Source organism: Neoarius graeffei, chromosome 1 (assembly GCF_027579695.1).
Source record: "Neoarius graeffei isolate fNeoGra1 chromosome 1, fNeoGra1.pri, whole genome shotgun sequence".
In the NCBI taxonomy this organism is placed as follows: domain Eukaryota; kingdom Metazoa; phylum Chordata; class Actinopteri; order Siluriformes; family Ariidae; genus Neoarius; species Neoarius graeffei.
The window spans coordinates 60,672,625-60,698,481 of NC_083569.1; the positions used below are offsets into that span (position 1 = coordinate 60,672,625).

The 25,857-nt window shown below is 45.8% G+C and overlaps 1 protein-coding gene across 2 annotated transcripts in view; it reads right to left on the reverse strand.

Moving 5' to 3' along the window:
• alox12 (arachidonate 12-lipoxygenase) overlaps positions 1-15,667 on the reverse strand; it is a 56,259-nt gene extending 40,592 nt beyond the window's left edge. For both annotated transcript variants that reach the window (XM_060935861.1, XM_060935870.1), the window contains exon 1: positions 15,540-15,667. The gene's annotated coding sequence lies outside the window, so the exon portion shown is untranslated. The remainder of the gene's footprint in view (positions 1-15,539) is intronic.
• Between the last annotated feature and the right edge of the window lie 10,190 nt (positions 15,668-25,857).

Here is a 25,857-nt window from a genome sequence, read left to right on the forward strand (position 1 = left end):
CTATCCAGCCTGTTACGGTCCCCGCCACAGGATCGGCTACCCTACCCAGCAAGAAGTCCACTGGCAGTTTGGGATCTTGACCAAACATAAGGAAATACGGTGATTCACTGGTGGACTGGTGCAGGGTCGTGTCATAACAAAACACCATTTGGGGGAGGCCCGTCGTCCAGTCGCGTTTCTGCGATGCAGGCAAAGTCCGCAACAAATTGTGCAGCGTTCGATTAAACCTCTCACACTGGCCATTGCCAGCCAGATGGTAAGGAGTTGTTTGGGACTTTGCAATCTCATACATCTGACAGAGCTGGTGTTTTAACGCGCTTTCAAAGTTTCGGCCCTGGTCTGAATGGACACGACTGGGAACCCCCAGTTTGTAGAACCATTCATTGACCAGGACTTGGGCCACGGTGGCAGCACATTGATCCCGGGTAGGGATAGCTAACGTATATTTACTGAAAATGTCAGTCATTACCAAGACGTTTTCAATGCCACTACGAGTAGGCTCCAAAATCGTGAAATCTAGGGCCAAGATTTCATTGGGTCGGGAGGCCAACAAATGCCCCATAAAACTATGAGCCACCAGCTGTGTATCTTTACTAACCTGGCAACACTCGCACTCTTGGCACCACCGCTTGATGTCAGCAAACATCCTCGGCCAATAGCACCGCTGCTGCACCAACCGGCTGGTCCTCTCAATCCCTTGATGGCCATGATTCTGGTGGAGCTGGGTCATTACCACCAAATGCAAAGGGGAAGGTAGAACTAGTTGGAGGATCTCCTCCCCGCCATCAGGGCGGGAGATCCGGTGGTGCAGCACACCATCCTTGAGCACAAAGTGATCCCATTGGCGTAACAACACCAAAGCCTTAGGTATCAGTGGACGCTGTTCAGCCACACTTGGATGCTTCTTCCATTCCCAGAAGGTCAATATGGGCTGAATAACAGTATCGGCCCTCTGCAAAGCCTGCAAGTCAGAAGCAGAGTGATTGGGGAAGAGTGAGATGAAGGATTGTACTGCTACCATGGGACTCAAACCAGCCTCCACTTTTTGCAAGGGTGTAGGAAGGAATGTCCCATGCACTCCCTCTAGGCCAGCACCCGAATCCACATACTGTCATGATAACGCATCAGCGTTCCTATTTATCCGTCCTGACCTATACCTCAACTCGTAATCAAAGGCAGCCAACTGGGCGGCCCACCTTTGCTCGGTAGCACCAAGCTTAGCCGTGGACAAGTGATGGAGAGGATTGTTGTCTGTGAATACAATACACTTCTGACCAAGAAGATATTCACGGAACTTCTCCGTCATAGCCCACTTGAGCGCAACAAACTCCAGCTTCATAGAGCTGTAGTTTGACATGTTGCGCTCAGTGGGCCCCAATCCACGGCTAGCGTATGCAATGGGCCGAACCTGGCCACCCTGTTCTTGGGAAAGAACTGCTCCTAGGCCGGTATAACTAGCGTCGATCTCTAAAATAAATGGCAATGAAAAGTCAGCATATGCAAGCACAGGTGCCTGCACCAATTTGCTTTTCAAACCTTCAAAACCAGCCTCACATTCCGCTGTCCACACCGATGGCAAGCTCCGGCCTGAGGCCTTTCACGACTTGGTACCTGCTAGTTCAGCTACCACCTTATGCAAAGGGGCTGCCAACTTTGCAAACCCTTCGACAAAGCGGCAATAAAAGCTCACGAAGCCCAAAAACGACCGGAGCTCAGAAACCTGGGTGGGACGTCGCCAGTTGGCTACCACCTCAACCTTCTTGGGATCAGTGGAGACACCCTTGTCTGAGATTACATGCCCAAGATAACCTACCTCCCTCTGAAAAAATGCACACTTCTCTAATTTGGCTTTTAATCCCTCCTGCTGCAACCGGTCGAGCACCACTACGAGCAGCTGCAGATGGTGGTCAACAGAGGAGGAAAACACCACGACATCATCTAAATAAAGCAATAACGATTGGCACTGCTGGTCCCCAAACAGCTGCTGCATTAGCCTTTGAAAAGTGCTAGGGGCATTGCAGAGCCCGAAAGGCATCCTGTTCCATTCGAACAAGCCAAATGGGGTACAGAAAGCTGTTTTTGCCTTATCTGGCTCTGCAATGGGCACCTGATTATACCCGCTGGCAAGATCTAATGTTGAAAACCAGCAGGCACCAGAGAGTGCATCCAAAGTTTCCTCGATACGCGGGAGTGGAAACGCGTCCTTGTGAGTTTTACTGTTCAACTGGCGGTAGTCCACACACAATCGTGGGCTACCATCTTTTTTCAGACCAGGACGATCAGGGACGCGTATGGGCTGCAGCTCTCTCGGATGATCTGAGCCTCCAGCAACCGCTGGATGTGCGACTTAACCACATCATACTCAGAGGGAGGTAGTCGACGGTACCGCTGCCGGACCAGAACCTGATCAAGCAACGGAATCTCATGACAAATGAGACTGGTACAGCCTAGGTCTCCTTCATGGGCAGCAAACACAGAACGATGTTTCAATAGAAGGGAGCGGACTTGGGCCTGCTCTTGGTCACTCAAAGCTGATAAGTCAACAGCCTCAATTTTGGACAGTATAGGGTCCACAGACTCCTGTGCCTGAACTGAGGTGCATGTTGCCCTAACTTCAACAATGCCTGGAGGCATGGAGGTAACATGGACATCTGCTAAACTGCCCAAAACAGACCGGGGATATAACAAGACATCATTGATGCCAACATTGACCACATGAACATAAGCAGTGCCCTGGGACACAGAAACTAATGCTGGGGAAGCCAACAACCCCCCTGGCAACCCAGTGGACAATGGCTCAAAGAGTGCAGACTGGCCGAAGCCAAGGCTACAACATTTGGCAGCAACAAATTTAAGTGTCCCCCCACGAATGCGATATGCTCTTCTACCCCGCACCTGAACAGTCCGGTCGGTTGTCAAGGAAGCAGTTATGTTCGCTTGATGGCATTGCTGTAAGGCCTCAAAGACGGGACTTGAAACCTGGGCCAATGAAAGAGATTCAACAGAGAAAGCAACCTTCCCACCAAACAGTTCATGATAACACTTACTGATAACATTCATCCCCAGGACACCAGGGACCTCAGACATGGGCCCGCCTTAAGGGTCACTAACTACCAGCACCCCACACCCTGGGATAACCTTGTTACATAACATGATGTCAAGCTCCAAGTAGCCCAGGTATGGAATTGCCAGCCCATTTGCAGCTCGTAGCTGCAACCACTGACACCATCTGAGGCGATCTTGTCCCCAGGGTTCAAAATGATGTTTAAAGAAGGTTTCTGTAATGGTTGATACCGTTGAACCTGTGTCCAATAGGCATAACACATTCACGCCCCCATATTAACCTGTATATTCGGGCATGAGGACAATAAGTGTGGTAAGCCCCCCTCTTTGCCCTGTACCACCCCTGAACCCTTAGAAACCCCATCCGAACTGCGACTCAACAGATCGGTGGGTGTTAGTTTTCCTGCACCTGAGTGGGGGGTGTAGGGCCGGAATGAGACGAGGGAGAGCTAGAGCTGGAGACTGTACGGGGACGTGGTGGGCGCCTTGGGCCATCGCAATCACACACAAAATTGGCACCGCCTGCATATCACAGGACCAGTAAAAAAGGATCTACCAGGGACTTTAGCCTCCCGAAGGAGGCTGATGCTACGTGTAAGGAGGTCCAACTGTTCTTGCTGGCGCTTCAAAATCTCCTTCAACTCTACCCATTCAGGACTGGGCATTGGCCTATTGGCTGCTGGACGAGGGTCACCCTGGACACCATACACCAGACCATATGTGGAGGGTACAGACTGACTCCTTACCCTCATGGCCACTGGCATGCCCTCAGGCTCCCACCTAATTGCCTCCCCTCGAATATCAAGCAACGAAGCTCTCAGGTGATCTCGAACAAACTGCTTGAGGGCTCTACGCAATGCTCCATCTATAACATACTCTATAAATTGGTCTCTCATCAGAACATCAGCATTTGGTACTGCGTCTGGTGCAACTTGTCTAATCTTTCCCATTAAGCTCATCAACCCCAAGGAAAACTCCAGCAAGCTCTCACCCTCCTGTTGTTTCCTTGAAAAGAAAGCTTCCTGTAACAACACATGGGACTGAGAGCAACCATACAACTCTCGCAAAATTGCCAAAATCTTCACCGGGTCTTTCCTCTCCCCTACAGGCCTATATTTTATCTCCTCCTTTGCTTCCCCTTCAAGATGGTCAAACAGAAAGTAGGCTTGGTTGGCTGGAACTAAATGGCGGGCCCTCATACAAGCCTGCACTTCTTCCTCCCACTCATCAAACCCCATACCGCTCTTACCTGAAAACATAGGGCACTTTTTATCCCATGGAATAAACACAAACTTCTCAGCCATTACATTTGCCGCAGGCTGAGCTGCAAAGGCTGCCCCTGACTCCCCCTGCTGCTGTTGCAGCCAGCGATCCTTCTCAGCCTGAAGCTGTGCAACCTGGTCTCGCAATTGCTGCACCTCATCCACAGGTGCTAAATTGTCCTGCTGCTGCCCTTCCTGACTCATGTTCGTGTCACAACTTACCAGGACGTTCTTGGCGACCAGCGAATCACTTTACCTCCACCAACAAATATTTCCTGCTCAGGCTGTTGCTGTTCTGTCCCACTATTACTACACCCAATCAACAAAAACACCCATACAAAACACACACTAAACTGGGTTCAAACACACAAAACAAATTAAACAGACAAAGAAACAAAAAAAAACACGAGAATCCATGTCTTGCTTTAAATGCAATCCTGCTGACTATGCCACAATGTGACAGAGTGCTAAGGGAGGGGAAGTTAAAACTTCCCCTAAAACGAGCCTGACTACCCCACCCCAGGGAACAACCACCACCCCAGGGACCACCCACACAGAGCCCCCAACTAAACCGACACAAGCTCTAGATTGCACAAAAACAGCAGACGTGGATTCCGTTACAACAATATATTTATTATAAATGGTACCACATATAAAACACTAAAATCAACAGTTGGGTTTCCCCACGCACTCACATGCATTCACACTCACACTCACTCACCGGCCCACACTCAGGTAGTAAATCTGTACATATATGTAGATGCTAGGAGGTGTCCTCCAATCCAGGACAGGTGCACCCAGAGGGAGGAAATAATCAGCCCCTGTAAAGGCCTTGTATGCACACTCGGTTAAGTCTGCACACTCGGTTAAGTCTGCACACTCACACACGTGCCCAGACACACATGCTAGGTGAAGGTAAACTAATGCACTCACTGTCAAGGAACACTCAGTAACACTACCCTGCACACCATATGATCTATAACCCACCACCAGGGGCGACAAACTCCCTGGGGGATCACCTGCACCTATTAATTAAACAAAATATTAAATGACTGAAGGGCCTGCCACACAACCCACATATTAGGACAAACAAAAAAAAACAGAAACAAAACACAACAAAATGATATAACCCACAGGGCAAATCAAATACACAGGTCCAGAAAAAGTTGCAATAGGCAAATATTACAGATGGAAACTTGCAACTTGTGTAGCACTAAGTCAAAAGCAATGACATGCAGATCATGCAAATGAAGGTGCCATTAAACGCAGGACCAGACAAAAAAAAACAAAATCAAAATAAATCAATCCAAATAACAATATCACGGTAAAAGGAAAAAAAATTTAAAAGAAAATAACTAAAACATCTCGGTCGCGCTCTCACCGCGACCTCTTAACTTGGATTGGAAAGACAAACACACTTCTACCAGTCTCACATACACGCATAGAATCAAACCCAGCCGGCGAACAACCAGCCACACGCTCAAGTTGTGGCTAGAGCAGCGATGAGCCACAAAGAACAACACAACGGTAGGTCAACGGGGTGTATATTTAGCAGGGACAAAACAGCAACACCTGAAGAGATGACTTGAGGTCCACAGCTATGCTAACATGCGTTGGAATATAGTAGAAAACAAACTACGGACCGGCATGCAGGAAGAAATTCCTAAGCCCACGCTGAGCACAAAGGAAAGGGCCAGCAAGCACAACTGTGATGAGCCCACACCAACAGGGTAAAGACAGCAGCAGAAGGACAGATGCACCTCACACAATGGCAGGGAACATGAACGCACCAATTGAAATTCCACGACAGGTAAGAGCACGAAGAACAGACAAAACCACATGAAGTGGAGGTGGAAAGACACGCCGATTGTCAGCTATCCCACTCAGCTCACGAATGCCCGCCCCTCAGCTGTACCTCACCAGCGGTTAATCAGCTGAGCAATCAGCTGGGTAAGACAAATGACGTAATGATGCAAGTACTGTGGGTGTGGCAAGAAAGCCAATACCCACCTCGCTACAATCGTTTTCAGGATTTTGCAGCTATTGAAAATGAGATCACGCTTTTTTCCCTCTCCTTTCTCCATGGCTTCTGATAACGCTCCAGACCACCTGCAGCTGGAGCTCATTGAGCTGCAGTGTGACACCGAGTGTCGCAGTCGGCACCAACAGCTCCCTCTTGTCAACTTTTACCGCCAGCTAGATAAAGGCAGGTTCCAAGAGATTCGAACATTTGCGAAGAAAATGCTGAGGTTGTTTGGCTCAACATACTTGTGCGAGAAGACATTCTCGGTTATGAACCTGAACAAGAACCGCGTGAGGACAAGAATGTGACTCTCACCTGCGTGACATCTTACGCATCAAAACCACTGTCTTTGAGCCAGACCTGGCCTATTTACTGCAGTCGAGATCTCAGTATCACTCTTCACATTAGTGCATTAAGTTATTTGTTTAGTCTTCTGAGGTGAATAAATTCTAAAATCTCAGTGAATTGATTTTTTTTGTGACAGTCCAAAGACATGCAGGTTAGGTTAACTGGTGACTCTAAATTGACCGTAGGTGTGAATGTGAGTGTGAATGGTTGTCTGTGTCTATGTGTCAGCCCTGTGATGACCTGGCGACTTGTCCAGGGTGTACCCCACCTCTTGCCCTTAATCAGCTGTGTCACGGCCTGGTAGGGTGGCCGTGGGATCTCTCCCATGCAGAGGTGCAGAGCTCCACCAGGGCACCAGGTGTCCCTCTGTAGTTTCGTCTAATAGGTGGAGTTGGACGAGGAAGTCAGGCTGGCTGCTGGTTGGTCGACACCAAGGGCCGGGTGGAGGCTGACTGTTTTAAAATGGATAGCTGCCAGTCTACCCTACTTCTCTCCTGACGCTGGTGTTTCGCTCGGTGCCTGCTGGATTGCAGGCCTAACGCTGGCCAGGGTGTAGCTCTGCTTCTTTAGTTTGTTTGTGTTTTTGTTTGTAGATCTACAATTCTGTAAATATAGTATTTTTATAAATAAATTATATTTGTTATATCGCAACTTCCATATATCCTCCAAAGTTTTGTCCAGTACAAAGTTAGACTGTGACAAATGGGGGCTCGATAGTTTAAGAATCCGGCCTAGACATTAGCGTCAATGTTTGTTTTGGTAGCCTGGATTTATGAATGACTCTCTACGTGGCGTGACGTCAGCCGTAGTGCGTAGAATCTGTTTAGTAGTAGAAGCATGGTTTGTTTGGGACATGCTGCTGGCTACGTTTGTTTGGAAGATGATAGCATGGGTAAGTGTTGCGTGTAGCTTGTTTATGTTGTGAATTGGTTAATGCTGCCGTTGTAGGGATTTCTTTTGTCCTGGTAGCCTGTTTTGATATAATGAGCTTTGTTGTGAGATATATTTGAGTAATGCTACTTGTCAGTACGATGTGTTTGTGTATGTTGGTAGCCTGTTTAAAAAGCTGTAGTAGTATGCAATGCTACCTGTTGCGGGATAGTTTATTCCGTAGTCTGTTAACAGAGCTGTGGTCCAGGGGTATGGTTCAATTGTTTGTAACCTGTGAATGTTTCATCTAGGTGAGCTTTCCCATTATTTTAATGGTGCTAGCTTAGCCTGCTGCTTGCTGCATTGGGCCTATCTGTGTATTGCAGTGTTTTCTCCCTGTTAGGCTAGGGGCGGATTCCCTTTGGAGTTCGTCCTGGGGGGTTTGTAGTGTGGTGTTATCAGTGGTTGGAGCGGTTGTCTCAGGAGTACAGCCGATGCTGAGGGTGAGTCGCTAATTATTAGTTGCTTGCCGGGCATATGGTATTCAGTGTTAATACCCGCCGCCGAGCACCTGAAGAGTTAGGGGGAAGTTTAATTAGTTTTTTTGGTTAGGTAGTTAGAGGGGGCAAACACAGCAACCTGCTGGCCTGTGGGGGGGTTTAGCAGTGTGTTGTAAGAGCATCATTCTGTAGCATAGTTTTAACATTGCACAGCTTTAGTTAAATCATGGAACCAACTAAGAATGTTAATGATTTCTTGGCTGCGCCGTCTGTGGAATTATTAAATGTGTGTTCACGTGAAGAGGTTGTAGCACTCGCTGCACATTATAAAATTGATGTGGGTGATAAGCGTATGACTGAAAACATGAAGCGCATTCTAAGGGAGGCGCTCAATCTGAAGCGAGAAGATCTTGAAGAGTCAACTTCACAGGCAGCTGCTAGAGATTTGGATAGTTCGGGGCGAGGAAATGCCGCAGAGTCCAGTTCACAGGCTGGAGCTTTGGATAGTTTGGGAGGGCTGTCTTATGAGGAGCGCAAAACATTGTCGGAATTGGAGGTGGAAATCAGGCAGAATGAGGTAAAGAGACTGGAGATAGAGGAACGAATGCGCCGTCTAGCCATACAGGGTGGGGCTGGTCAAGGAGTTGTATGTTCCTTTGATGTTTCAGGTAATATGAAGTTAGTTCCTCAGTTTTCTGATCGAGATCCAGACACCTTTTTTTCACTGTTTGAGCGTGTGGCAGACAATAGGGGATGGTCTGATGCTGAACGCACATTGTTGTTGCAAAGTACCTTGACTGGAAAAGCTCAAGAGGCTTATTGTGCGCTCTCAGTCGCTGAAAGCAGAGTTTATGCATCAGTTAAGGCAGCTGTTTTAAAGGCCTATGAATTGATTCCAGAAGCTTATCGATTAAAATTTAGGACTTGGAAGCGGTTTGAAAAGCAGACTCACATGGAGTTTGCTAGGGAATTAACAAAACACTTTAATAGGTGGTGCTCATCTCTTGAAGTTACTGATTATGGGGCGTTGTGTGATCTGGTTGTCTTGGAGCAATTTAAGAACACTCTACCTAGTCGTATAGCCACATATGTCAGTGAACATCAAGTGAAAACTGCCTCTGAAGCTGCCCAGTTGGCTGATGAATACACTTTGGTGCATCGTGAGCATGAGTATAAAACCCAGGGTGCCTTTAAAGGAGATCCTACTAGATCTTTCTCTTTTAAAGAAGGTGAGTTTAAAAGATGTTCCAGTCCGTTTTTCCCTGTAAACAATAGTGTGGAGGAAGTAACATCATCTGGTAAGCATAATGACTATAAGCCTGTTCAGAGTTCTTATGACTGCAATAAAATATGCAATTATTGCAAAAATAGAGGACATTATAAGTCAGATTGTCCAAAGAAAGGTAAAGAAATGAATGCGTTAGCTGCCCAGGCAAAACCTGTTATGGCTGCTGCCCCTATGGAAGCCCCAGTAGCTCCAACTAATGTTGGAGTTATTAGTGTGAAGTCAGACTCTTCTCATTCATGTCCTTGTGCTTCTCTCTGTGCCTCTCCCTGTGTTTCTTCTCAGGAGCTAGTGAGTGTTGGCCCGAAAGGTCCAGATTTTTCCATTTTTGTGTCTGAAGGCTTTGTATCATTGGTGGCGGGTGGTGCACGAGTCCCAGTAAAGATTCTTCGGGATACAGGTTCATTCGACTCTTTTGTGGTGGGTTCTGTCTTACCATTTTCTCAGTGTTCAGATACTGGGGATAGAATACTGATATGTGGTATGGGGTTGAATGTGTTACCTGTGCCTGTACACAGGCTGATGCTGGACTGTGGGTTTGTTAAAGGGGAAGTCACTATGGGTGTTCGCCCTGTTTTGCCGGTTCAGGGTGTTCATGTTTTGTTGGGGAACCAGTTGGCTGGTAGCCAGGTGTTTGCCCATTTGCCATCTTTGGTGGTAGCTGCTACTCCTCTTTCCAATAGGCCTGATGAAGACGCTCAGTCTTTTTTGGAGGTTTTTTCAGCATGTGCGGTTACCCGTGCCATGGCTGGAGCTAAGTCTGAATTAGAGGCTGATGACCCTGTTGACGAATTGAATGTGTCTCATGTGCCTGTTTCTAGCTCATTGTTTGGCTCCCGCAGTGAATTGGCATCTGAACAAAGAGCTGATCCAACAATTAGTGAGTATTTTGATCAAGTTCTGTCTACGGGTGATGTGGATAGTGCTAGCAGGGGGTATTTATTGCAGGATGGGCTTTTGGTGAGAAAATGGGTGCCGCATGGACAAGATTTTCTTGGTGAGGCTGTGTTTCAGATTGTGGTCCCTCAGAAGTTTCGGGAGGAATTTCTGTGTACATCTCATGATCAGTCTGGGCATATGGGTGTCTGGAAAACCTACGAGAATATGCTGAGGTATTTCTTTTGCCCCTGTCTGAAACGTGATGTGTCTGCCTATATTAAGACTTGCCATACCTGCCAGGTGACAGGGAAACCTAATCAGACTATTAGTCCAGCTCCCCTATCACCTATTCCAGCTATAGCTCAACCATTTGAACATCTGATCATTGATTGTGTTGGACAAATACCTACTTCTAAGTCAGGTTGTAAGTATTTGCTTACAGTAATGTGTCAGGCCACCAGATACCCTGCTGCATATCCTCTGCGGGTCATTAAGACCAAGTCGGTGGTTAAGGCCCTAATGCAGTTCATATCTATCTTTGGTATTCCGAAGGTTATACAGAGCGACCGTGGGTCAAACTTCTCCTCGAAGATGTTCTCTCAGGTGCTGCAACAGCTTCGTGTTCAACAGAGTCAGTCTTCTGCATATCATGCGGAGAGTCAAGGTGCTTTAGAGCGTTTTCACCAGATGTTAAAGTCTCTGTTACGTAGCTATTGTGTTCAACTAGGGGAAGACTGGGAGGAGGGGTTACCCTGGCTTTTGTTAGTGAGGGAGGTTGTGCAAGAGAGTCGTTCAGTCCGAACGACTTAGTCTTTGGCCACACTGTACGTGGGCCATTGGCCTTACTTGCTGATTCTGTGGCACTCCCTGAGCCTCCTCAGAACATTATCGATTATGTGAATGGTTTCAGGCACCGTTTATTCTTGGCTGGGGAAAAAGCTCGGAAGCTGTTGACCTCCTCCCAGGTCAAGATGAAACGTCTATATGACAGGAAAGCGGAGGTACGTGAGTTTAGTCCTGGTGATCAGGTCCTTGCCCTGCTTCCTGTTGTGAATTCCCTGTTTCAGGCAAAGTTTTTTGGACCCTTGACTGTTCTTCGCAAGTTGTCTGATTTAAATTATTTGGTGGAGACTCCAGGTCGTAGGCATAAGAATCAAGTGTGCCATGTGAATCTGCTAAAACCCTATTTCTCTCGGGAAGCACATTCTTCTGTGGCAGGGGAGGGTGTGCAGCCTAGTGCTAGTCCTGCACTCACGGTGAATACGGTGAGAGAGTATTTGGCTGGTGAGGTGGTGGGATTAGATGATGATGGGGTGATGGCTCTGGATGAATGTAGATTACGGGGTCGACTTAAGAACTCCGAGACCCTGTCTTGTCTTGATTCTGCCTTCAGGTACTTGTCTCCTGAGCGTTCAGCTGAGCTGTGTGCTCTAATTAGGGAATATCCATGTTTGTTTAATGATGTCCCTTCTCGCACTACACTTATAGAGCATGACATCGATGTTGGGGAAGTAAAGCCTATTCGGCAACGCTTCTACAGAGTGTCAGAGCAAAAGCGTCAGATAATGGAGTCTGAGGTGAAGTATATGCTTGACAATGGCATTGCTCAGCAGTCATCATCTGGTTGGGCTTCTCCCTGCTTAATTGTGGATAAAGCTGACAAAAGTCCGAGGTTCTGTACAGACTATCGGAAAGTTAACGGTGTGACGAAGCCAGATGCCTATCCGTTGCCGCGGATCGAAGACTGCGTAGACCGTGTTGGGTCCGCTGTCTTCGTCAGCAAGTTTGACTTGCTGAAAGGCTATTGGCAGGTCCCCTTGACTTTCTGTGCGAGAGAGATATCTTCATTTATAACTCCTTTTGGTTTATTCTCTTACTCAGTTATGAGTTTTGGACTTCGGAACGCTCCGGCAACGTTTCAACGTTTGATGAATGCCGTTGTCGGAGGCATAGAGGGCTGTTCAGTGTACCTGGACAATGTGGTGGTCCATAGTAACACCTGGGGAAACCATGTCATCCAGATTCGTCAACTTTTTGACCGCTTGCGTGATGCCAATCTGACAGTTAACTTGGCAAAGTATGAGTTTGCCAAGGCGACTGTCACATATCTGGGTAAGCAAGTTGGCCAAGGCCAGGTTCGACCGGTACAGGAGAAGGTTGCTGCGATAGGGCAATACCCTGTCCCGGCGACCAAGAAAGATCTGATGCGTTTTCTGGGTCTGGTAGGGTACTACTGCAGTTTTTGTAGGAATTTTTCTGCAGTGGTGGCACCCCTGACAGACTTGTTAAAGGCAAAAGCTAAATATATCTGGTCAACTTCTTGCCAACAGGCATTCGATAATGTTAAAAGTCTCCTCTGTGCTGCCCCTGTCCTTGCAGCTCCACGTGTGGATCGCCCCTTTGAACTGCAGGTGGACGCCAGTGACCGTGGAGCAGGTGCAGTGCTGGTTCAATCTGATGATAATGGGGTGCAGCGTCCTGTGAGTTACTTCTCAAGGAAATTTAACAGCTATCAGTTAAACTACTCTGTAATTGAGAAGGAGGCACTGGCACTGGTGTGGTCACTGCAGCACTTTGAAGTGTACGTAGACTCTGCTCCTCCTTTGGTGGTCTATACAGACCATAATCCACTGGTTTTCCTTAATTCACTGTCCTGTCCAAATCGTAGATTGATGAGATGGTTTTTGTTCTTACAGTCATATTGTTTAGAAATTCGCCACATTAAGGGAAAGGATAACATTGTGGCTGACGCCTTATCATGGGCGGCTTGCCAGTGACTGCTGGTGTGTCTATGATAACTCTGTGGTGGTTCTCCCTTGTCTATTCTGTGCTCTGTCTTCCACTCTTAAACCACTCCTCTAGGTACCAGGGGTTGCTGGGTTGATAGATGGAGGTGGTAGTTAGACATGGGTGAGTCTCCGAAATTGGGTGAGTCATAGCACATGTCCATACATACAGTCATACAGTCATACAGATACATGCACCCTGTACCGTACATATTGTACATAAGTAGCATTGCACAATAATGACTGAATTATTGCGGTGGTGGTTGGGTCTCACTGTGATTTGTTAGACTGTATTACTGAGTATTGTATTGCTTGGTGGTGGTTTTGTTTTGTTATTTAACCTGAATTCTGTTGTTTTCGTGGTACCCCGTGTTGTGCTTCCTGGTGTGAGCTCTGCCCTTATGGAGGGGGGTGTCACGGCCTGGTAGGGTGGCCATGGGATCTCTCCCATGCAGAGGTGCAGAGCTCCACCAGGGCACCAGGTGTCCCGCTGTAGTTTCATCTAATAGGTGGAGTTGGACAAGGAAGTCAGGCTGGCTGCTGGTTGGTCGACACCAAGGGCCCGGTGGAGGCTGACTGTTTTAAAATGGATGGCTGCCAGTCTACCCTACTTCTCTCCCGACGCTGGCGTTTCGCTCGGTGCCTGCTGGATTGCAGGCCTAACGCTGGCCAGGTCGTAGCTCTGCTTCTTTAGTTTGTTTGTGTTTTTGTTTGTAGATCTACAATTCTGTAAATATAGTATTTTTATAAATAAATTATATTTGTTATACCGCAACTCCCGTGTATTCTCCAAAGTTTTGTCCAGTACAAAGTTAGACTGTGACAGCTGGGATAGGCTCCAGCTTGCCTGCGACCCTGTAGAATGGGATAAAGCGGCTACAGATAATGGATGGTTAAGCTAAAAATTTAAGTACAACTTAGTTTACGATGGCATGGTGGTGTAGTGGTTAGCGTTGTTGCCTCACAGCAAGAAGGTCCTGGTTCGAGCCCCATGGCCAGCGAGGGCCTTTTTGTGCAGAGTTTGCATGTTCTCCCTGTGTCCGCGTGGGTTTCCTCTGGGTGCTCCGGTTTCCCCCACAGTCCAAAGACATGCAGGTTAGGTTAATTGGTGACTCTAAATTGACCGTAGGTGTGAATGTGAGTGTGAATGGTTGTCTGTGTCTATGTGTCAGCCCTGTGATGACCTGGCGACTTGTCTAGGGTGTACCCCACCTTTCACCCATAGTCAGCTGGGATAGGCTCCAGCTTGCCTGCAACCCTGTAGAACAGGATAAAGCGGCTAGAGATAATGAGATGAGAATGAGATGATCAAAACCACAGTTTTGAATATGCGCTGAGTCTTTTCAGTCCGTATATCATTTGTTCTTTCGCTTTTCAATTGACAATTAAACCAGGTCTCGTAAACCCGACAAATTAAATATTGAATCAAAATTCAGTCTGGGGGGGTCGGGGGTCTGTGTACTTTTTCGTTCATTCATTATTCTATTTTGGAAGTCACATGAGAAATGAAAAAGGACTCGTTTATGAATTTTTACACTTGTGTATGACTTGTTAAATGGAATCCAGAGCCATGTTTTGATGTATTTTTAGTTATTGAAAATGAGTCATTGAACAGCAGAAAAAGGCAAAAAGCAATTTTGAAAAATGCCGTTCTGAATTGCGTTTTAGTTTATTTAGAACTTAGGTTTTGGGTGACCTGGAAGGGTCCGTGTACTTTTTCATTCATTCATTATTCTATTTTGGAATGAAACACGTTTTTCCATTATGTATTTTTGATCCAAGTCTAAAATTGAAATAATGAAAAACACAGCCTTTTTCATTTTTGATATCCGATTCAAAATCAAATAACATTTTCGTTTTTTGATTGTCAATTGAAAAACGAAAGAACGAGTGATACACGGATTCATATGGCCCTCAATGTTTTGTACTGCTGAATAAGATAACTGTTAGTGTTATTTTCCTGTTCAAGTGTTTTGAATTTAGAAGTTTACAGTGAGCATTTAATAGTGAATAACATGTAATGTTTCAAATGTTTAATCTTCCTGAAAGTTTTTTTTCCAGTCAGACTTTTTCTTCATTTTATGTAGTCTTCAAATATGAAAGGCAGAGTGATTTTGGTAAAACCTTGTTTAGATTTGTGTTCTATGTGAAGAAATGAAAAGTATGCAATTTGCAATAAAAATTTCATTAAATAGTTCATTTGCATTTAATGTTAATGGTTCAAAGAATGTCAGGCTGAATGGTCGGCCCCCACACATTTTCACCTCACCAAATCTGGCCCTCTTTGCAAAAAGTTTGGACACCCCTGATCTACAGTGATCTAAACGTGAAAAATATCTCTGTGCTATTACAAAGGGTTGTAACATCCATATATAGATTTGTGCCTGAAGTCAAACTATAGCCATTGTGTAATACAAACATCAACATGTTCTACAATGAATCTCTTTGAACAAGAGATTATTTGCAATTTATACTGCAGTAGCAGATACTTTACGAAATTAAAGCATAGTAATCAGCATTTACCTTGTAAGACTTGTGGTTTCCTTTAGCCTGTTTCAACCACGTCCTCTCTCTGGTTTTTGCACAGTCTGTATGTTATTTTAGGCCAATCTTGCATGCACTGCTATCTAACAGCTGACTTCCACAAACTGACTTTTCCTCAACTTGGTATATATCTTCTCTCGAGTTGCTCCTCCTTTCAGTCCTCCCCTTTCTCTCTGTATGGCTACACCCAGTACATTTACCAACACATTCTTCCATGTATCTTATCATAAAATCTAGTTTCAAACCCCCTTTTCCATTACTTACATTTTCCTTTTTGTATATAGGCAAGGCAAGGCAAGTTTATTTATATAGCACATTTCATACACAGTGGTAGTTCAATGTGCTTTACAGAAGTAAAAGCAAAACAGTAAACAATAGAGAATAAAATTACATAAAATAAATGGGAAAAAATATAATAAGAATTAAACAATAGTAGAAATAAAATAATAAAATGAAGTAGAAGTTCAAATAGGGGGAAAAACAGCAGAATAAAATAGAATAAAAGTTAAGTAAAATTTGAAACATGCAGAGACTGTAAAAGTAAAGATTATAAAACATGTAAAGAAGACAATATTAATTATTTAACAGAAAGCATCTGAAAACAGCTTGGTCTTTAACCTAGATTTGAAGCTGCCAGCAGCAGGAGCATTTTTAATGTCCTCTGGCAGTTGGTTCCATAGCTGCACTGCATAGTAGCTAAAAGCTGCTTCACCACACTTTGTTTTAACAACTGGTTTTAATAGTAAATTTTTCTGTTTTGATCTGGTAGATCTGATTGGGTTAGGCCGCTGCAACATATCAGAGAGGTAATTGGGCCCTGTACCATTTAGAGATTTGTACACCAGCAGCAATGCTTTAAAGTCAATTCTGTAGCTTACTGGAAGCCAGTGAAGGGACCTTAGAATTGGAGTAATGTGCTCTGTTCTTTTTGTTCGTGTGAGAACCCTAGCCGCTGCATTTTGAAGCAGCTGAAGTCGTTTGATGGTCTTTTTTGGCAGGCCTGTGAAAAGGCCATTGCAGTAATCAACCCTACTAGAGATGAAGGCATGTATCAGTTTTTCCAGATCATTTTTTGACATAAGTCCTCTTAGTTTGGAAATGTTTTTTAGGTGATAAAATGCCGATTTAGTGATTGCTTTCATGTGACTGTCAAAGTTTAGCTCGCTGTCAATGAAAACACCAAAATTTTTAACCATTTCTTTAGTTTTAATCCCTTTTGTGTCAAGAATAGTGGTAATCCTGAGTCTTTCATCTTTTTTTCCAAATAGAATTACTTCTGTTTTATCTGTGTTCAGCTGAAGAAAATTTTGTGACATCCAGTTGTTGATTTGATCGATACACTGGTAGAGACATTCAAGGGGGGCATAATCATTAGGTGATAAAGCAAAATAAATTTGGGTGTCATCTGCATAGCAGTGATACAAAATTGAATTGTTATTGATAATTTGCCCAAGTGGGAGCATATAAAGGTTGAATAGTAATGGTCCAAGAATCGACCCCTGGGGGACACCACAGGTCAAGGACATTGAAGTTGAGGAACAATTTCCCATGGTAACAAAGAAGCTTCTATCTTTTAAGTATGAATTTAACCAATTGATAACTTTACCAGTCAATCCAACCCAGTGTTCAAGTCGATATACCAGTATGTTGTGATCAACAGTATCAAAAGCTGCACTGAAGTCCAGTAATACCAGGACCGATGTTTTGCCTGCATCAGTATTAAGACGTATGTCATTTATAACTTTAATCAGCGCTGTTTCAGTGCTATGATTGGCAAGAAATCCTGACTGAAAATTATCAAAACGGCTGTTTGATATCAAGAAGGCAGTTAATTGATTGAAGACAATTTTTTCAAGGATTTTCCCGATGAATGGTAAATTTGATATTGGCCTGTAGTTATTTAATACTGAAGGATCCAGATTATTTTTTTTAAGTAGGGGCTTTACAACGGCTTTTTTCAGGGACACAGGAACAACGCCAGTCTCTAGGGATGTATTTATAATTTGAAGCACATCTGTAATTATAAGATGAAGAAGAGACTTAAAAAAGTTGGTGGGCAGAATGTCCAATTCAGATGTTGCAGAACTGAGATTTTGTACAGTTTTTTCAAGAGTCTCATAATCAATTAAACAAAATTCTGACATTGTGTTGAAGTTATCTATCTGTGTCATTGGTGATTGTAGTTTTTCAATTTTTTGCAACTGAGATATATTATGAGCAATATTCTGCTATATTTTATTAATTTTACCTTTGAAGAAGGATGCAAACTCATTGCATTTATTAACTGAGAGAAGTTCAGGTGCTAATTGTGGTGGGGGATTAGTTAGCTTCTCTACTGTTGAAAATAGCACACGGGCATTGTTCATATTCCTGTTGATGATGTTGGAGAAGAAAGACTGTCTTGCTTTACGAATTTCATAATTATAATTACAAAGCATCTCTTTATGGATTTGATAATGGATGTGAAGTTTAGATTTGCGCCATTTTCTTTCAGTCTTTCTACATTCTCTCTTTAGCAGTTTAACAGCCGGGTACTGCTTCCATGGTGCTTTCTGCTTATTATTGACTCTTTTGATTTTGAATGGAGCAATATCATCCATAATTTGGGTCATATTTAAATTAAAAATTTCCAGTAAATCATCTACAGAGTCTGACATTTTGGTTGAGTTCTGAGAGAGAGCTTGCTCAAAGAGAACACGTGTTGTCTTTTATGACTCTCCTACCCATAGTCGTTGAGCTGTTCTGAATGTGAGGAGACATAGAAACATCAGAGAAAACACAAAAATGATCAGATAAGACCAGGCCAACAACAGTAGTAGAAACAGTAAGACCCTTTGTGATGACGAGGTCAAGGGTATGACCACGAGAGTGGGTCGGCCCCTGTACATGTTGTACTAGGTTGAAGTTGTCAATAAGTGCAAGTAGTTCTTTGGCATAAGTGTTTTCAGTATTATCTACACGCAAGTTAAAATCCCCAGATATAATAAGACAATCAAACTCTAAGCAAATGACTGACAACAGTTCACCAAACTCTTCAAGAAAGACTGTGGCTGAATGTCTCGGAGGCCTATAAATAGTTAATAATAATATGTTAGGAGTCTTTTATAATATATAGCAGTCTTTTATAGTTTTGCTTTTTAGTTCAAGGAAGTAGACTGTAGCAGGTTCAATGCCCTGCAAATTTTATCAGGCCTATGCAATCAGAAAGGGAAAAAATGATGTTTCTTGTGGTTGATGTGGCAATCAGTCTTTACTGCAGTAAAGAGCAGTGACGAAGCATTTGGAACAGATACCCAATTCCCACTCACAGTGAAAGCTGTAATGGTGTCCTGTGGAAATGGGAGCAAAATGGCAAAAAGTTGAAATGTTAATCTACCCAAACTAGTAACATTTATGGAAACCTTTTGTTAGGGCTCCAGTGGGAATTGGAGCCATCAGATTAATATTACCATGTACATCACATGTATTTGGCTTGTGTTAAAGCATCATATCCAAACAAATTTGCCCCAAGAAAAGTATTTCCTGACTTTTTATTCCCTTTCATTACCTCCTCTGGCAGCACAGTGGTGTAGTGGTTAGCGTTGTTGCCTCACAGCAAGAAGGTCCAGGTTCGAGCCCCATGGCCGGCGAGGGCCTTTCTGTGTGGAGTTTGCATGTTCTCCTCGTGTCCCTGTGGGTTTCCTCCGGGTGCTCCGGTTTCCTCCACAGTCCAAAGACATGCAGGTTAGGTTAACTGGTGACTCTAAATTGACCGTAGGTGTGAGTGTGAATGGTTGTCTGTGTCTATGTGTCAGCCCTGTGATGACCTGGCGACTTGTCCAGGGTGTACCCCGCCTTTCGCCCGTAGTCAACTGGGATAGGCTCCAGCTTGCCTGCGACTCTGTAGAACAGGATAAAGCGGCTACAGATAATAAGATGAGATGAGATTACCTCCTCTTATTTTCTCAACTTCACCCACATTCCTTACATATCTTTATAGTGCTTCCCTTCATTGCAGGGGTGGAGCTAAAGGGGGGGGGGCGGTTTGATGAGGCAAAGGCTTCCACTCTGGCATTGGCTGTGAAATGGGGCAGTCAAATGCAATTTGTAGCCACCAGGTTGAAAAAATTGAAGCGCCACTTTGATCACCTTAGCGAAGACAGTCGGCTTTCCGATGCAGAACATTATTTTTGGGTGAATGTGCTCGATGCATGCCTTGATGTAATCATTCAGCAGCTGTAACAAAGGGTTGTCAGTTTAAATCAGACTGCTCATTTGTTTGAGGCTATTCATGCAAATACGCTCCAGCATGCCAAGGACGAGGAGCTATACGAAGTGGCCCGTCGACTGTGTGATCACTATAGTCGGGATATTGACTCCAGTTTTCCTGGTCAACTAGTGTCATTTAGGGCTTGTTTCAAGCAGCAAATAGCGAGACACACATCTGTGCTTAGCCTGGACAGGTTGCTGGTAGTAGAACATCCAGCAGTAACTTCTACAACCCCAATTCCAAAAAAGTTGGGACAAAGTACAAATTGTAAATAAAAATGGAATGCAATGATGTGGAAGTTTCAAAATTCCATATTTTATTCAGAATAGAACATAGATGACATATCAAATGTTTAAACTGAGAAAATGTATCATTTAAAGAGAAAAATTAGGTGATTTTAAATTTCATGACAACACCACATCTCAAAAAAGTTGGGACAAGGCCATGTTTACCACTGTGAGACATCCCCTTTTCTCTTTACAACAGTCTGTAAACGTCGGGGGACTGAGGAGACAAGTTGCTCAAGTTTAGGGATAGGAATGTTAACCCATTCTTGTCTAATGTAGGATTCTAGTTGTTCAACTGTCTTAGGTCTTTTTTGTCATATCTTCCGTTTTATGATGCGCCAAATGTTTTCTATGGGTGAAAGATCTGGACTGCAGGCTGGCCAGTTCAGTACCCGGACCCTTCTTCTACGCAGACATGATGCTGTAATTGATGCAGTATGTGGTTTGGCATTGTCATGTTGGAAAATGCAAGGTCTTCCCTGAAAGAGACGTCATCTGGATGGGAGCATATGTTGCTCTAGAACCTGGATATACCTTTCAGCATTGATGGTGTCTTTCCAGATGTCTAAGCTGCCCATGCCACACGCACTAATGCAACCCCATACCATCAGAGATGCAGGCTTCTGAACTGAGCGCTGATAACAACTTGGGTCGTCCTTCTCCTCTTTAGTCCGAATGACACGGCATCCCTGATTTCCATAAAGAACTTCAGATTTTGATTCGTCTGACCACAGAACAGTTTTCCACTTTGCCACAGTCCATTTTAAATGAGCCTTGGCCCAGAGAAGACATCTGCGCTTCTGGATCATGTTTAGATACGGCTTCTTCTTTGAACTATAGAGTTTTAGCTGGCAACGGCGGATGGCACGGTGAATTGTGTTCATAGATAGATAATGTTCTCTGGAAATATTCCATGAGCCCATTTTGTGATTTCCAATACAGAAGCATGCCTGTATGTGATGCAGTGCCGTCTAAGGGCCCGAAGATCACGGGCACCCAGTATGGTTTTCCGGCCTTGACCCTTACGCACAGAGATTCTTCCAGATTCTCTGAATCTTTTGATGATATTATGCATGGTAGATGATGATATGTTCAAACTCTTTGCAATTTTACACTGTCGAACTCCTTTCTGATATTGCTCCACTATTTGTCGGTGCAGAATTAGGGGGATTGGTGATCCTCTTCCCATCTTTACTTCTGAGAGCCACTGCCACTCCAAGATGCTCTTTTTATACCCAGTCATGTTAATGACCTATTGCCAGTTGACCTAATGAGTTGCAATTTGGTCCTCCAGCTGTTCCTTTCTTGTACCTTTAACTTTTCCAGCCTCTTATTGCCCCTGTCCCAACTTTTTTGAGATGTGTTGCTGTCATGAAATTTCAAATGAGCCAATATTTGGCATGAAATTTCAAAATGTCTCACTTTCGACATTTGATATGTTGTCTATGTCCTATAGTGAATACAATATCAGTTTTTGAGATTTGTAAATTATTGCATTCTGTTTTTATTTACAATTTGTACTTTGTCCCAACTTTTTTGGAATCGGGGTTGTACATTTAGTGAGGTGTGCATGGCATTCTTGCTTTTCCTCACTCTCACCGTCTCAGTTGCGACAGCAGAGCGCTCTTTCTCCAAATTAAAATTGATAAATTATCTCAGGAGCGCAATGGGTCAAGAGAGACTCTGTGGATTGGCCATTTTATCAATTGAGAATGAGCGAGCAACATCCCTCAAATAGTCGACGACTTTGTGGAGTGCAAGGCGCATCGAATGCCTTTTTAATGACGAATGCAGGTTTCCGTGTCAGCTTTGTAGTTGAAGACATGCTTACACAATGAGGGTGTATCATTCATGATTGCAGGATTTTTTTGTTGTTGTTGTTGTTTAGTGTCTATTTGGAACATAATAAAAAATGAATGGAAAATACAGGCTATGTAGGCCTATAAAAAAATAAAATAAAATAAAATAATTAAAAAAAAAACTTTGAGCAAGTTCTGTTGTAATATAGCCTGATTATATGCTGCAGGCCTTCTGTTTGTTTGCAATTTCGCCATGGCTAGGTCCAAAGGCTACGTTCTTAAAAACTGCTTTTTGTTAGATATAGCCTGAGTAGGCCTATATGCCGCAAGCCTTCTAATTTGTTTGTTTGCAATTTCGCCATGTGGGGGGGGCCCTGATTGGTGTTTTGCCCTGGGGCCTTGTGTGCAGTTGTTCCGCCACTGCTTCATTGTTATTGGGTGGTTTTTTTTTCCTTTTCCGCTTCAGTCTCTGATAATGTTTTGAACAGCTCTTTTACTATTATAATTTTTATGGAAATTCGTCTCGTCTCATCTTCTTCTGCTTATCCGGGGCCGGGTCGCGGAGGCAGCAGTCTAAGCATGGAAGCCCAAACTTCCCTTTCCCCAGACACCTTGGCCAGCTCCTCGGGAAGAACACCGAGGCGTTCCCAGGCCAGCCGAAAGACATAGTCCCTCCAGCGTGTCCTGGGTCTTCCCTGGGGCCTCCTCCCGGGGGGACATGCCTGGAACACCTCCCCAGGGAGGCTTCCAGGAGGCATCCGAAAGAGATGCCCGAGCCACCTCAGCTGATTCCTCTCGATGTGGAGGAGCAGCGGCTCTACTCCGAGCTCCTCTCGAGTGACTGTACTTCTCACCCTATCTCTAAGGGAGCGCCCAGCCACCCTGCGAAGGAAACTCATTTTGGCTGCTTGTATCCATGATCTTGTTCTTTCAGTCATTACCCAAAACTCATGACCATAGGTGAGAGTCGGAACATAGATCGACCGGTAAATCAAGAGCTTCGCCTTTTGGCTCAGCTCCTTCTTCACCATGACAGACCAGTAAAGCGACCGCATCACTGTGGAGGGCGCACCAATCCGCCTGTCGATTTCATGCTCTATCCTTCCCTCACTCATGAACAAGATCCCGAGATACTTAAACTCCTCCACTTGAGGCAGGACTTCTCCACCAACCTGGAGAGGGCAAGCCACCCTTTTCCGGTCGAGAACCATGGCCTCGGACTTGGAGGTGCTGATTCTCATCCCAGCCGCTTCACACTCAACTGCAAACCACCCCAGTGCATGCTGAAGGTCCTGGTTTGCAGAAGCCAACAGGACAACATCATCCGCAAAAAGCAGAGATGAAATCCTGTGGTTCCCAAACAGGATTCCTTCCGGCCCCTGGCTGCACCTAGAAATTCTGTCCATAAAAATTATGAACAGAACCGGTGACAAAGGCCAGACCTGCCGGAGTCCAACATGCACTGGGAACAGGGCTGACTTACTGCCGGCAATGTGAAACAGACTCCTGCTCCATTCGTTCAGGGACCGGACAGCCCTTCGCAAAGGGCCCCGAACCCCACACTCCTGAAGCACCCCCCACAGAATACCACGAGGGACATGGTCGAATGCCTTCTCCAGATCCACAAAGCACATGTGGACTGGTTGGGCAAACTCCCATGAACCCTCAAGCACCCTATGAAGGGTATAGAGCTGGTCCAGTGTTCCGCGACCAGGACAAAAACCGCATTGTTCCTCCTGGATCCGAGGTTCGACTATCAGCCGAATTCTCCTCTCCAGTACCCTGGAGTAAACCTTCCCTGGGAGGCTGAGAAGTGTGATTCCCCTATAATTGGAGCACACTCTCTGGTCCCCTTTCTTAAAAAGAGGGATCACCACCCCAGTCTGCCACTCCAGAGGCACTGTCCCTGACCGCCACGCAATGTTGCAGAGGCGTGTCAGCCAAGACAGCCCCACAACATCCAGAAACTTGAGATACTTGGGGCAGATCTCATCCACCCCTGGTGCCTTGCCACTGAGGAGCTTGCTAAACACCTCAGTGACTTCGGCTTGGGTAATGGACGAGTCCGCCCCTGAGTCATCAGCCTCCACTTCCTCAATGGAAGACGTGACTGTGGGATTGAGCAGATCCTTGAAGTATTCCTTCCACTGCCTGACAATGTCCCCAGTTGAGGTCAACAGCTCCCCATCCGCACTGTAAACAGTGTTGGCAGAGTACTGCTTCCCCCTCCTGAGGCACCGGACGGTTTGTCAGAATTTCTTCTAGGCCAACCAATAGTCCTCCTCCATGGCCTCACCGAACTCCTCCCAGGTCCGAGTTTTTGCCTCTGCAACTGCCCGAGCTGCGGCACGCCTGGTCTGCTGATACCCGTCCCGGAGGCCAACATGGCCCGATAGGACTCCTTCTTCAGCTTGACGGCATCCCTTACTTTCGGTGTCCACCACCGGGTTTGGGGATTGCCACCACGACAGGCACCGGAGACCTTGCGGCCACAGCTCCGAACAGCCACGTCTACAATGGAGGTCAAGAACATGGTCCACTCAGACTCAATGTCCCCCGCCTCCCTAGGAAGCTGGGAGAAGCTCTCCCGCAGGTGGGAGTTAAAGACCTCCCCGACAGAGTGCTTGGCCAGACGTTCCCAGCAGACCCTCACCATACGTTTGGGCCTGCCAGGTCTGTCCAGCTTCCTCCTCCGCCAGCGGATCCAACTCACCACCAGGTGGTGATCAGTTGACAGCTCAGCCCCTCTCTTCACCTGAGTGTCCAAGACATAGGGCCGGAGATCTGATGAAACGACAACAAAGTCAATCATCGACCTCCGACCTAAGGTGTCCTGGTGCCACGTGCACTTATGGACACCCCTATGCTCGAACATGGTGTTCGTTATGGACAAACTGTGACTAGCACAGAAGTCCAATAACAAAACACCACTCGGGTTCAGATCGGGAAGGCCGTTCCTCCCAATCACGCCCCTCCAGGTGTCACTGTCATCGCCCACGTGAGCGTTGAAGTCCCCCAGTAGAACAATGGAGTCCCCAGTCTGAGCACCTCTCAGTACCTCTCCCAGGGACTCCAAGAAGGCCGGATACTCTATACTGCTATTCGGCCCATAGGCACAAACAACAGCAAGAGCCCTCTCCCCAATCCGAAGGCGCAGAGAGGCGACCCTCTCGTTCACTGGGGTAAACTCCAACACATGGCGGCTGAGCTGGGGAGCTATAAGCAAGCCCACACCAGCCCGCCGCCGTTCACCATGGGCGACTCCAGAGAAGTGGAGAGTCCAGCCCCTCTTGAGGAACTGGGTTCTGGAACCCAAGCTGTGCATGGAGGTGAGCCCGACTATCTCTAGCCGGTACCTCTCAACCTCCCGCACAAGCTCAGGCTCTTTCCCCCTCAGTGAAGTGACATTCCATGTCCCAACAACTAGCCGCTGTGTCCGGGGATCAGGTCGTCGAGGCCCCTGCCTTCGACTGCCGCCCAATCCACACTTCACCAGCCCCTTACGGCTACCTCTGTGGGTGGTGAACCCACAGGAGATCAGGCCCACGTCACCACTTCGGGCTGAGCCCGGCCAGGCCCCGTGGGCAAAGGCCTGGCCACCAAGCGCTCGCATACGAGCCCCAACCCCAGGCCTGGCTCCAGGGTGGGGCCCCGGCTGCACCATACCAGGCGACGTCATGGTCCTTGATTGATTATTCTTCATAAGAGGTTTTGGTGAACTGCTCTTGGTCTGGCCTGTCACCTAGGACCTGTCTGCCTTGGGAGACCCTAACAGGGGCGTAATGCCCCGACAACATAGCTCCTAGGATCATTCAAGCACACAAACCCCTCCACCACAATAAGGTGGCAGTTCTAGGAGGGGTTTATGGAAATTATTTCACTTTTTCTCTTATTCCAGCTTGTAATGCGACAAAACAGGACAAACACCAAGGGGGATGAATACTTTTGCAAGACACTGCATT